Source organism: Salmo trutta, chromosome 33 (genome assembly GCF_901001165.1).
Source record: "Salmo trutta chromosome 33, fSalTru1.1, whole genome shotgun sequence".
NCBI lineage: Eukaryota > Metazoa > Chordata > Actinopteri > Salmoniformes > Salmonidae > Salmo > Salmo trutta.
The window spans coordinates 38774927-38788202 of NC_042989.1; positions in this window are offsets into that span (position 1 = coordinate 38774927).

A 13276-nucleotide genomic window follows, 5' to 3' on the forward strand; every position below is an offset into this window, starting at 1 on the left:
GAGAGAGAGAGGGAGAGACGGAGAGAGAGAGAGAGAGAGGGAGAGACGGAGAGAGAGACAGAGAGAGAGAGACACAGAGACAGAGACAGGGAGAGACAGAGACAGAGAGAGAGGGAGAGACAGAGAGAGAGAGGGAGACACAGATACAGAGAGAGAGACAGAGAGAGACAAAAAGAGACAGAGAGAGAGACACACAGAGACAGAGAAAGAGAGACACACAGTGACAGAGAGAGACAGGGAGAGAGCTAGAGCAGTACTGCCAGACCTGGGCCCTGGCAGTAAACCCCAAAAAGACTAAAATAATGATTTTCCAGAGAAGATCCAGATCTCAGGGAATTAGACCAAAGTTCTCAATTGGTACAAAATATATAGAGTACTGTACACACTACAATTACTTAGGTTTAAAAATAAGCTCAACTGGACACCTTAATGAGGCAGTGAATGAACTGAGAGAGAAAGCACGCAGGGCATTCTACGCCATAAAAAAGCTAATTCAAATTGAAATACCTATTAAAATTTGGCTAAAACTAATTGAATATGTCATTGAACCAATTGCACTTTATGGCAGCGAGGTGTGGGGTCCACTTGCAAAACAAGATTTCATGAAATGGGACAAATACCCCATTGAAACCCTACATGCAGAGTTCTGTAAGATTATCCTACGTGTCCAGAGGAAAACTACAAACAATGCATGCAGGGCAGAATTAGGCCAATATCCACTAATAATAAAAACTCAAAAAAGAGCAATTAAGTCTTGGAAACATCTAAAATACAGTGACCCCCTCTCATATCATTACCAAGCCCTGCAATGCCAAGAGCTGAGCAAAGAAAATAGTCCCCTCATCCAGCTGGTCCTGGGGCTGAGTTCACAAACCTGTTCTACTAACACACTCAAGCCTCAGGACCAGAACATCCAATCAATCAGAATAAACCAAATTACAACACAGTCAAAACAAAACTACATTGCTTATTGGGAAACACAAGCACAAACACAAAGCAAAATGCAGTGCTATCTGGCCCTAAATTGACAGTACACTATTGCTAAATATTTGACCATGGTTACTGATCAAAACCTTAGAAAAACCATTGAGAAGGGTAGACACAGGAAATCCTGGCTCCCTGTAGAGGAAAGGCTGTGCAACCACTGCACCACAGCAGAACCTGAGACGGAGCTGCATTTCCTGACAAAATGTAAGAAATATAAAACAATTAGAGAGCCTCATTTCCCCAAATTTGAAACCCTTATTCAAGGTTTCAAAGACCTCTCTGATGAGGATAGGCTACCCGTCCTGTTGGGGGAGGACGCAGAGAGCTGTGTGTTGGCAGCGCACTACATTGCTGCATGCCATAAGTTGAGGGACAGTGTCTGACAGACCAATAAACCTGCACATGTCCTCTACTGTATGATTATTGTTATTGTTGAATGTATGGTTATTTTGACCCTTGGTTATTGTTGTTACTGTTGTCCCGTTGACAATTTTTGATTCTCATTTTTATTTATTTTTATATTGTAAATATCCAAAATAAGCTTTGGCAATATGTATATTCTTACGTCATGCCAATAAAGCGAATTGAATTGAATTGAGAGACAAAGACAGAGAGAGGGAGAGACAGAGAGAGGGAGACACAGAAACAGAGAGAGACAGGGAGAGACACAGAGAGAGACAGAGAGACAGAGAGAGACAGGGAGAGACGGAGAGAGAGAGAGGGAGACAGAGAGACAGAGAGAGACAGGGAGAGAGAGAGAGAGAGACAAAGAGAGAGAAACGGAGAGATGGAGAAAGACAGAGAGACAGAGAGAGATAGACAGATACAAAGAGAGAGAGACAGATAGAGACAGAGAGAGACAGAGAGACACAGAGAGAGACAGAGAGACAGAGAGAGACAGAGACAAAGAGGGAGAGAGAGAGATGGAGAGAGAGAGACGGAGAGAGGGAGAGAGAGAGAGAGAGAGAGAGCGAGAGAGAGAGAGAGAGAGAGAGAGAGAGAGAGAGAGACAAAGGGAGAGAGACGGAGAGATGGAGAGGGAGAGAGAGAGACGGAGAGAGAGAGAGAGAGAGAGAGAGAAACATTCTGAAGGAGAAGTCATGCAGAAGAACGGCTCCTGACTTGTTATAACTTTTTGGTTGTTAAGAGCGAGATTGACACGATTAAAGTAGCAAAAAATGTATAGGTAATCAAATTGTACAACTGAAGATCAACACAGGAGGAAAAGATTGACAGAGAGTGAGTTAAAAGACCAATCTTCGTGGTAGCTAGCCAAATTCAATTCTGTCAGCTAGCTTACCGTCTAGCTCCAACTGTTTACTGGTGGTAACCATAGCAACATGACCACTGAGGCAGCAGCAGAGACTGAGAGACTTTCCTCCCTTTTCTTTGAATTCCCAGCAGAAATCAGAAATCAATTTTAAACACAGAATTTCTGGAGAACCCAGAAACTTTGTTTGCCGACTGCTCACAAAACAGGACTGTTACAAACCTGTTATTTTACACAGACCACACTACTGCCTGGCATACAGCTGTAACCAGGCATTTCAGCTATACCACAAAGAAAGGCCTCTGCGAGGGAAGGCAAATCCACATTTTTGAGGACAGCGATAAGGACCAAGAAAACAGGTTTTTGACGGTAAACATGTACCAGAACGGCACTGTCATGGTCCAGGGCAGTGAGTCTTTTGTGCAGGACTTCCCCACCCTAACGAAGATAGCGGAAAGCAAAAAAGACAAGGACAGCACCTCGACCTCTCCCCTCACCTCAGGCACCCCAACAGCAGGGCTATCCTCCCCCCTGCCTGCCTACAACTACCAGAGCCAAGACCACACTACCATCAGCCTGCTGAGAGACAGGCTGGCTCTGTTAGAGGTATGGGTTACTGAGCTGAAGGAGCAGCCCCCAGCTACACCACCACCAGCCCAGACACAGAGCTTCTACAGGACCAGATCAACCAGTACAGGACCCAGCTGAAGAACTCTGTCCAGGAGCTGAGAGAGAGCCTTACCACAGCGCTTGAGGAGGTAAAGGCCACCATGAGGAGAGAGCCTTACCACAGCGCTTGAGGAGGTAAAGGCCACCATGAGGAGAGAGCTGGTGCAGGTAAAGGAGGAGATGGCAAAGGAGTTGTCTGTCATCAAGAGGGTGCTACAGCACAGAGAACAGACTGTAGAGACTCCCAGAGAGAAGCTGCAGCCCCTCACCACCCCTAACAACCCCACTGACCCACCTTTACCCACAATCCCCCCCATACCTACAACCCTTTACCCACACCCCCAGTCGACAAGGAGGCTCACATGGGGACACCTACTACAGAGAGAAGCTCTCTGCCCCCCCCTGACACACCCCCACACACCCCTCCATGTACACAGGCCCTGTGTACTCCAGCCCCACACACCCCTCCATGTACACAGGCCCTGTGTACTCCAGCCCCACACACCCCTCCATGTACACAGGCCCTGTGTACTCCAGCCCCAGACCGTAAACGCCCTAATCTGGTAAAACCCTCTGAGGTGGCCATCCTCATTGACTCAAATGGGAAATTCATCCAAGAAGATAAACTCTTCCCCCAACACAAGGTGTGCAAAATATGGTGCCCAGAAACACAGGATGCACTCCACATCCTGTCCCAGCCTGACTTTGGCACACCAGGCCACATCATTATTCACACCGGCACGAGTGGAGAGGAGTGGAGAGAGTAGGCAGCCTGGTCAACAGAGTAGCAGAGAGGGCCTCTGAGTGGTTCCCCAACTCGCACATCACCATCTCCACTCTGCTGCCCCGCAAAGACTTTCATCCCCGTACCATTCAGAAAGTTAACGCTGACATCACCAGAGGGTGTGGCCTACTCCCGAACGTGCACGTTGCTCACCACCCAACAATCACCCCAGAGCATCTGCACGGCCACTCCCACCTGAGGAAGCAGACAGTAGGGATGTTTGCCAAGTCTCTAAAGGACGTGGCACTTGGTAGACAAACACCCCATGGCGCACTGGACAGAGGACCACCCAGAGACCCCTACCAGACCACTGCACCACCAAGGAGCCCCAGGCCCCTTCAACGCCACACCAGACCCAGCGCACCCCACAGGCCCCACCCACCACCAGAGCATCACCACTTCCATCGGCTTAGCGAGACCGGACCGGGCCCAGCCTACTACCCCGCACCAGACCACCACCTTTACCAGACCAGAGAGGAAGCCCCCCGGCCCAGACCTGGCCCTCCTCCACTCCACAGGGCCCAGCCTACTACCCCTCACCAGACCACCATCTCTACCAGACCAGAGAGGAAGCCCCCCGGCCCAGACCTGGCCCTCCTCCACAGGGCCCAACAACAGGACCAGCACAGCTACGCAGAGGTCATCAGAGGACAGGAGAACCCTGTAGGATTAAGTGAGATTAAACAGCTCCTCAAATACATCTGGACTAAACTGCACTAAACACAGACGGATGCGCACACACAAACAAACACACACACACACACACACACACACACACACACACACACACACACACACACACACACACACACACACACACCACACACACACACACACACACACACACACCTATTGTATTAGAATTGACTTGTTCAATGAATAGGAATATTTATATATATAACAGAAAGAATATTAGCTGTTATCCTGTTTATCTCTTAACCTGTTATGGTATAGGGGGCAGTATTTTCACGGCTGGATAAAAAAATGTACCCGATTTAATCTGGTTACTAATCCTACCCAGTAACTAGAATATGCATATACTTATTATATATGGATAGAAAACACCCTAAAGTTTCTAAAACTGTTTGAATGGTGTCTGTGAGTATAACAGAACTCATTTGGCAGGCAAAACCCTGAGACAGATTCTGACAGGAAGTGGATACCTGATGTGTTGAATTGACTTTAAGCCTATGCCATTGAAAAACAAAGGGGCTGAGGAATGTTTTGGCACTTCCTATTGCTTCCACTAGATGTCCCCAGCCTTTACAAAGTGTTTTGAGTGTTCTACAGTGAGATCTGACCGAATAAGAGCCTTGGAACGGTGATGGCCCATTAGACACCTGGCGCGCGAGTTGATGTTGGGTACTCTCGTTCCAATATGTTTTAAAAGAGAACCCAATCGTCCACCTTGAATTTTATTCATGTTCTGGTTAAAAAAGGCACTAATGATTTATGCGATACAACGTTTGACATGTTTGAACGAACGTAAATATATTTTTTCCGTTCGTGAAGTGAAGTGAAGTCCGGCTGGCTTAGATCATGTGCTAACAACACGGAGCTTTTTGGACATAAATGATGAGCTTTTTTGAACAAAACTACATTCGTTATGGACCTGGGATTCCTGGAAGTGACATCTGATGAAGACAATCAAAAGGTAATGGATTATTTACATAGTATTTTCGATTTTAGATCTCTCCAACATGGCGGTTAGTCTGTATCGCAAAGCGTATTTTTCTGGGCGCAGTGCTCAGATTATTGCAAAGTGTGATTTCCCAGTAAGGTTATTTTTAAATCTGGCAAGTCGATTGCGTTCAAGAGATGTAAATCTATAATTCTTTGAATGACAATATAATATTTTACCAATGTTTTCTAATATTAATTAATTATTTTGTTGCGATGACTTGACTGCCGGTTATTGGAGGGAAACGATTTCCTGAACATCAACGCCATAGTAAAACGCTGTTTTTGGATATAAATATGAACTTGATAGAACTAAAATGCATGCATTGTCTAACATAATGTCCTAGGAGTGTCATCTGATGGAGATTGTAAAAGGTTAGTGCATAATTTTAGCTGATTTTATGGTTTTGGTGACGCCTGTCTTTGAATTGACAATACATTACACACAGCTATTGTCAATGTACTCTCCTAACATAACCTAACTTTATGCTTTCTTCGTAAAACCTTTTTGAAATCGGACAACGTGGTTAGATTAAGGAGATGTTTATCTTTCAAAGGGTGTAAGATAGTTGTATGTTTGAGAAATTTGAATTTTGACATTTATTTGGTTTCAAATTTGCCGCTCTTGAAATGCAACTGCTGTTGATAGGGTGCGCCACGGGTGGCACGCTAGCGTCCCACATAGCCCCAAGAAGTTAACAACGTATTAGTTAGTAGTTACTGTATTTCTGACTGCTATTCTTTCTTTCTGCAACATGAACCACTATCAGTTAGCATGTGGAACATTCAGGGCCTAAACTCATCAACCTATCAGTTAGTATGTGGAACATTCAGGGCCTAAACTCATCAACCTATCGGTTAGCATGTGGAACATTCAGGGTCTAAACTCATCAACCTATCAGTTAGCATGTGGAACATTCAGGGCCTAAACTCATCAACCTATCAGTTAGCATGTGGAACATTCAGGGTCTAAACTCATCAACCTATCAGTTAGTATGTGGAACATTCAGGGTCTAAACTCATCAACCTATCAGTTTGTATGTGGAACATTCAGGGCCTAAACTCATCAACCTATCGGTTAGCATGTGGAACATTCAGGGTCTAAACTCATCAACCTATCAGTTAGCATGTGGAACATTCAGGGTCTAAACTCATCAACCTATCAGTTAGCATGTGGAACATTCAGGGCCTAAACTCATCAACCTATCAGTTATCATGTGGAACATTCAGGGTCTAAACTCATCAACCTATCATTTAGCATGTGGAACATTCAGGGTCTAAACTCATCAACCTATCAGTTAGCATGTGGAACATTCAGGGCCTAAACTCATCAACCTTCAGACTGAAGAGTTTAGCACTGGAGTTCAACACGCATCTTAAAGATGTTGACGTCATCATTCTGCAGGAGACGTGGTGTAAGGCTGACATTGTCACTCACTGTCCCAAATGCTACAGAGAGGTCATTGTGCCATCACAGAAATACAGCTCTGTCAATAGAGGCAGAGACTCTGGAGGATTGATCATTTGGTACAAATCCATACTACAACATCTAATTGATCCCCTCAAAATTGGCAAATATCACATTTGGTTAAAACTGAAAAAAGAACTTGTACTGACAGAAAAAGATGTGTTCCTTTGCACAATATATATCCCCCCTCAGAATCTCCATATTACTCAGAGGAGATCTTCCCCAACCTTGAGGAAGAGACGTGCCATTTCCAGGCCCAGATACAAATGTGCGCACAGGAACAGTACCTGATCTAATGAGCACACGAGGGGACAGCTTTATTACAGGCCATACTGTTTCTAACTGTCTTCATCTCCCCCATAGAAACAACAGTGACAGCACCAGCAACAACAAAGGACGGGATCTGTTGCAGCTCTGTAGAAGCCTGGGTCTGTACTTTGTCAATGGTAGGTTACGGGGGGACTCTTTGGGGAGATTCACCTACTGCTCACCTCTTGGCCACAGTACAGTAGACTATATGATCACAGACATGGACCCTTTCTCTCTCAGCTCATTCACTGTCAAGCCACTAACACCTCTGTCTGATCACAGCCAAATTACGTTGTTCCTCAAAAGAACAGACATGGAAACAACCACACATTCACAGCCCAGTAAGCTGTACAACATCAGAAATTCATACAGATGGGCCCAAAACAGTACAGAAGAATACCAGAAAGCAACCTGGAACCAAAATATCCAAACACTCTTAGATAACTTTCTGGATACCACATTCACTCACAGTAAAGAAGGCATCAATCTAGCAGTGAAAAACATCAACTATATATTCAGGTAAATGGCAAAAGAAGCACAATTGAAATTGATAAAAAACAAAACAAAAAAAATCACAGATGACAACTGAACACTATCCAACCAAAAGCACAGAGACATAAATAATGGTGAATTACGCCTTCATTACTGTGAGACTTTAAAAGTCTATAAACGTACACTCAGAACCAAAAAAGCACAGTACAACAGCAAGCAGCTGACACTAACTGAGGAGTCCTTAAACACAAACAACTTCTGGCAAAATTGGAAAAACAAAAAAAATTTAAACGAGGAATTACCGATACAAAATGGTGACATATGGACAACCCATTTCAAAACACTCTACAACACCGTTCAAATTGACACAAACGCAGAACAACGCCAAATTCATGAGAAGTTGAATGGATTAGAAAAGCTATAAAGGACAATCAAAATCCATTGGACTCCCCAATTACTGACCAGGAGCTCTATAAGAAACTTCAGGCTCTCAAATTTAAAAAAGCATGCAAACCTGATGGCATCCTAAACGAGATGCTCAATCTCACTAGTGCAACATTTTCAATTGGCTATATTAAAACTGTTTAATTTGATCCTGAGTGTAGGTTATTTCCCTGACATCTGGAATCAAGGACTCATAAACCCAATCTTTAAGAACAGAGACAAATTTGACCCTAACAATTACAGAGGCATTTGTGTGGACAGTAACCTGGGGAAGGTTTTCTGTAGTATTATAAATGTAAGAGTTCTAAACTTCCTTAATAAGCACAATGTCTTGAGTAAAAGCAAAATTGGATTTACACCAAAACATCGCACAACTGATCATATTTACCCCCTACACACCCTGATCGATAAACATGTCCAGCAAAATAATACCAAAATATACGCTTGCTTTATCGACTTCCAAAAAGCATTTGATTCTATTTGGCATACAGGACTGTTCTACAAAGTTATTGAAAGTGGTGTAGGGGGTAAAACATATTACATCATTAAATCAATGTATACTGGCAATACGTGCAGAATCAAAATTGGCAAGAAAAGAACAGAATTCTTTAACCAGGGGCGGGGCCTTCGTCAGGGTTGCAATCTGAGCCCTGCACTCTTCAATATTTACATCAACGATTTGGCCACTATTCTAGAAAAATCCTCAGCCCCTGGTGTTAGTCTCCACAATTCAGAAGTTAAATGCCTACTCTTCGCAGATGACCTATGCCTATGTCTGTGACCTGCTAGAGCAGTACTGCCAGACCTGGGCCCTGGCAGTAAACCCCAAAAATACTAAAATAATGATTTTCCAGAGAAGATACAGATCTCACAGAATTAGACCAAAGTTCTCAATTGGTACAATATATATATAGTACTGCACACACTACAATTACTTAGAGCTCAACTGGACACCTTAATGAGGCAGTGAATGAAGTTAGAGAGAAAGCACGCAGGGCATTCATCGCCATTAAAAAACAAATTCAAATTGAAATACCTATTGAAATTTGGCTAACACTAATTGAATATGCCATTGAACCAATTGCACTTTATGGCAGCGAGGTGTGGGGTCCACTTACAAAACAAGATTTCATCAAATGGGACAAACACCCTATTGAAACCCTGCATGCAGAGTTCTGTAAGATTCTCCTACATTTCTAGAGGAAAACTACAAACAATGCATGCAGGGCAGAATTAAGCCAATATCCACTAATAATAAAAACTCAAGAAAGAGCAATTCAGTTTTGGAAACATCTAATATACAATGCCAAGAGCTGAGCAAAGAAAAGAGTCCCCTTATCCAGCTGGTCCTGGGGCTGAGTTCACAACTTGTTCTACTAACACACTGAAGCCTCAGGACCAGAACATCCAATCAATCAGAACAAACCAAGTTACAACACAGTCAAAACAAAACTACATTGCTTATTGGGAAACACAAGCACAAAGCAAAATGCAGTGCTATCTGGCCCTAAATCGACAGTACACCGTGGCTAACTATTTGACCATGGTTACTGATCAAAACCTTAGAAAAACCTTGACAAAGTACAGGCTCAGTGAGCACAGCCTTGCCATTGAGAAGGGTAGACACAGAAAAACCTGGCTCCCTGTAGAGGAAAGGCTGTGCAACCACTGCACCACAGCAGAACCTAAGACAGAGCTGCATTTCCTGACAAAATGTAAAAAATATTTGACATTACAGAACAATTAGATAGTGTCGTTTCCCCAAATGTTAAACCCTTATTCAAGGTTTCAAAGACCTCTCTGATGAGAGTAGGCTACCCATCCTGTTGGGGGAGGACGCAGAGAGCTGTGGGTTGGCAGTTCACTTCATTGCTGCCTGCCATAAGGTGAGAGACAGTGTCTGACAGACCAATCAACCTGCACATGTCCTCTACTCTATGCTTATTGTTATTGTTGAATGTATGGTTATTTTGACCCTTGGTTATTGTTGTTATTTTTGTCCCGTTGACAGTTTTGATTCTTATTCTTTTCATATGGTAAATATCCAAAGTAAGCTTTGGAAATATGTACATTGTTACGTCATGCCAATAAAGCAAATTGAATTGAATTGAATTTAATTTAATTGAGAGATGTAGAGAGAGAGAGAGAGAGACGGAGAGGGAGAGAGAGAGAGAGAGAGCTGACCCTCTGTGTCGTTCTGACACGTAATGGAGGGTGTATGTATGGTGTGTGTGAATGAAGCCCTCTGGAGAAGGATTGTACAGTGACATGCATTCATAGATGCCAAGGGAAGCCAGGCTTACCCAAAAAATAGACCAAGAGGCCTCTAAGGAGCAGGCTAGATTGAGGGGAAAAGCCTCTAAGGAGCATGCTAGATTGAAGGGAAAAGCCTCTAAGAAGCAGGCTAGATTGAGGGAAAAGCCTCTAAGGAGCATGCTAGATTGAAGGGAAAAGCCTCTAAGAAGCAGGCTAGATTGAGGGAAAAGCCTCTAAGGAGCAGGCTAGATTGAGAGGGAAAGCCTCTAAGGAGTAGGCTAGATTGAGGGGGAAAGCCAGCAGGCTAGATTGAGACATCAGTGAGTCCCTTACTGCCCTCTGCCAAGTCCTTGTCTGGCTCTGCTGGCTTGCCTCACCGCCGGGTTTAATGACGGCTACACAGTCAAATGTCTATCTTTCAGACCATGGCAGCTGGCCCATACCTGCGAGGTGTGTCTGAGAGAGAGAGAGAGAGAGAGAGAGAGAGAGATGGGGTAGAAGGAGTGATGGAGTGGCATACCGTTTAGAGCGTGGCAGCTGGCCCACCCCTGCAAGCGTCTTTTGGAGAGTGTGTGTGTGTGTGTGTGTGTGTGTGTGTGTGTGTGTGTGTGTGTGTGTGTGTGTGTGTGTGTGTGTGTGTGTGTGTGTGTGTGTGTGTGTGTGTGTGTGTGTGTGTTTGGCAGCTGGCCTAGAGGCCTGCAAGTGTCTTCAGGAGTGTGTGGGTGTGTTTGTGGCAGCTGGCGTAGAGGACTATGAGCTTCTTGAGGAGTGTGTGTGTGTGTGTGTGTGTGTGTGTGTGTGTGTGTGTGTGTGTGTGTGTGGCAGCTGGGCTAGATGCCTGTGTCACACCCTGATCTGTTTCCCCTGTCTTTGTGATTATCCCCTGTGTATTTATACCTGTGTTCTCTGTTTGTCTGTTGCCAGTTTGTTTTGTTTCATCATGCCTACCAGCGTTTTTCCTTCTGCTCCTGTCTCTCGATTGTTCCTGTTTCTTAGTTTTCCCGGTGTTGACCATTCTGCCTGTCCTGACTCTGAGCTTGCCTGCCATACTGTACCTTTGCCCCACCTATCTGGATTACCGACATCTGCTTGCCCTGACCTGCTATTAATCGACCCTGTTCGATTAATGAACTATTGTTATTTCAACGTTGTCTGCATCTGGGTCTTACCTGAAACGTGAAACTGGCTATGACGGACCAGATGCACAACACTATCTCCTCCCAAGGAGTCACCATTGGAATTGCTTCAAGGCCTTATGGAGGGGGTCCACACCTTGGCCGAACACCATGACCGGGCATTGGACATCTTGCTGGAGCAATTCTGTGGGTTAGCTGGGAGGCAGCCTACTACGATGGTAACCTCACAGCCCCTCAGTAACTCAGCTGTTAGCAGTGCCGCCTCACCGGTCCCTCCTCCTTCCCGGAAGCACCGCTTACCTCCCCCAGGAGCACTTCAATGGAGAGCTGGGCGCCCGCTTCATTCCTCTCCCCAAACTATCCTCTACCAAAGGGACGGCCCAGCTCATGGTGGAGCATGTCTTTTGGATCCGTGGACTACCAGTTGACATGGTTTCTGACCTGGGTCCTCAGTTCTCATCCCGGTTCTGGAAGGCGTTCTGCACCCTCATTGGGTCATCAGCCAGCCTGTCCTCCGGGTTCCACCCCCAGTCCAACGGCCAACCAGGACCTTGAAACTACCCTGTGCTGCCTTTTCTCCGCCAACACCACCACCTGAAACCAGCAGCTTCTGTGGGTCAAATACACCCGCAACACCCTTCCATGCTCTGCCATGGGCCAATCACTGTTTGAGTGTTCTCTGGGTTATCAGCCCCCTCCCTTCCCTGAGCAGGAAGAAGAGGTCAGCATACCTTCTGCCCAGATGTTTGTCCGCTGCTGTTGTCGTATCTGGAGGAGAGCCCGGTCAGCCCTCCTAAAGACCACCTCCAGGTGTCGACGCCAAGCGGATCGCCACCGGTCCCTGGCTCCCCGGTATCATCTCGGGCAGAAGGTATGGCTGTCCACCCGGGATCTGCCCCTTTGGGTGGAATCCCACAAACTCTCCCTCTGGTTAATCGACCCGTTTCCCCATCTTCAAAATCATTAGCCCCTCTGCTGTTTGTCTTCTGTTGCCCCGTACCCTTCGTATACATCCTCCCTTTCATGTGTCCAGAGTTAAACCAATGTCTCACAGCCATTTGTCTCCTGTTTCCACCTCTTCCCCACCTATCTGGATTACCGACCTCTGCCTGCCCTGGACCTGCCTTTTGCCTGCCCCTGTTTGATTAATAAACTGTTGTTACTTCGACATTGTCTGCATCCGGAAACATGATAGCCTGTGAGCGTCTTGAGGAGTGAGCTGTCTGTAATTGATCAATAGAAGTAATTTTGCTAGGGAATGCTAGAGAGACATCTTTTCCTCCTTTTGTCTTCCCTTTGACCTCCTCTTCCTCTTCCTGTCTTCCTGTCTTCTTTGTGTGAGGATGGTAGTATTAGTCAGATGGTGCCAACAGATATTGCAGCCGTGCTTCTAGCTCCTAACCAACTTTGCAGTATTTCTTTTTTTTATGGGCAATTGAACTGATCCAAATCACCGCCGGCGGAGAAGAGGTATTTTGAGTGAACTTCTAGTCCGACATAGGAGGCGCGCACACCAACCACCACTTCCGAGTATATTACTCGCTAATGTTCAGTCTCTGGATAATATAGTTGATGAGCTCAGGGCGAGTATCTCCGTGCAGAGAGACATCAGGGATTGTAACATACTCTGTGTCACGGAAACATGGCTCTCTCGGGATATACTGTCCACACGACCAGTTGCGTTCTCAGTTCATCGCGCAGACAAGAATAAAGATCTTTCCGGGAAGAAGGGCAGGGGTGTATGCTTCATGATTAACTACTCATGGTGCAATTGTGATTTC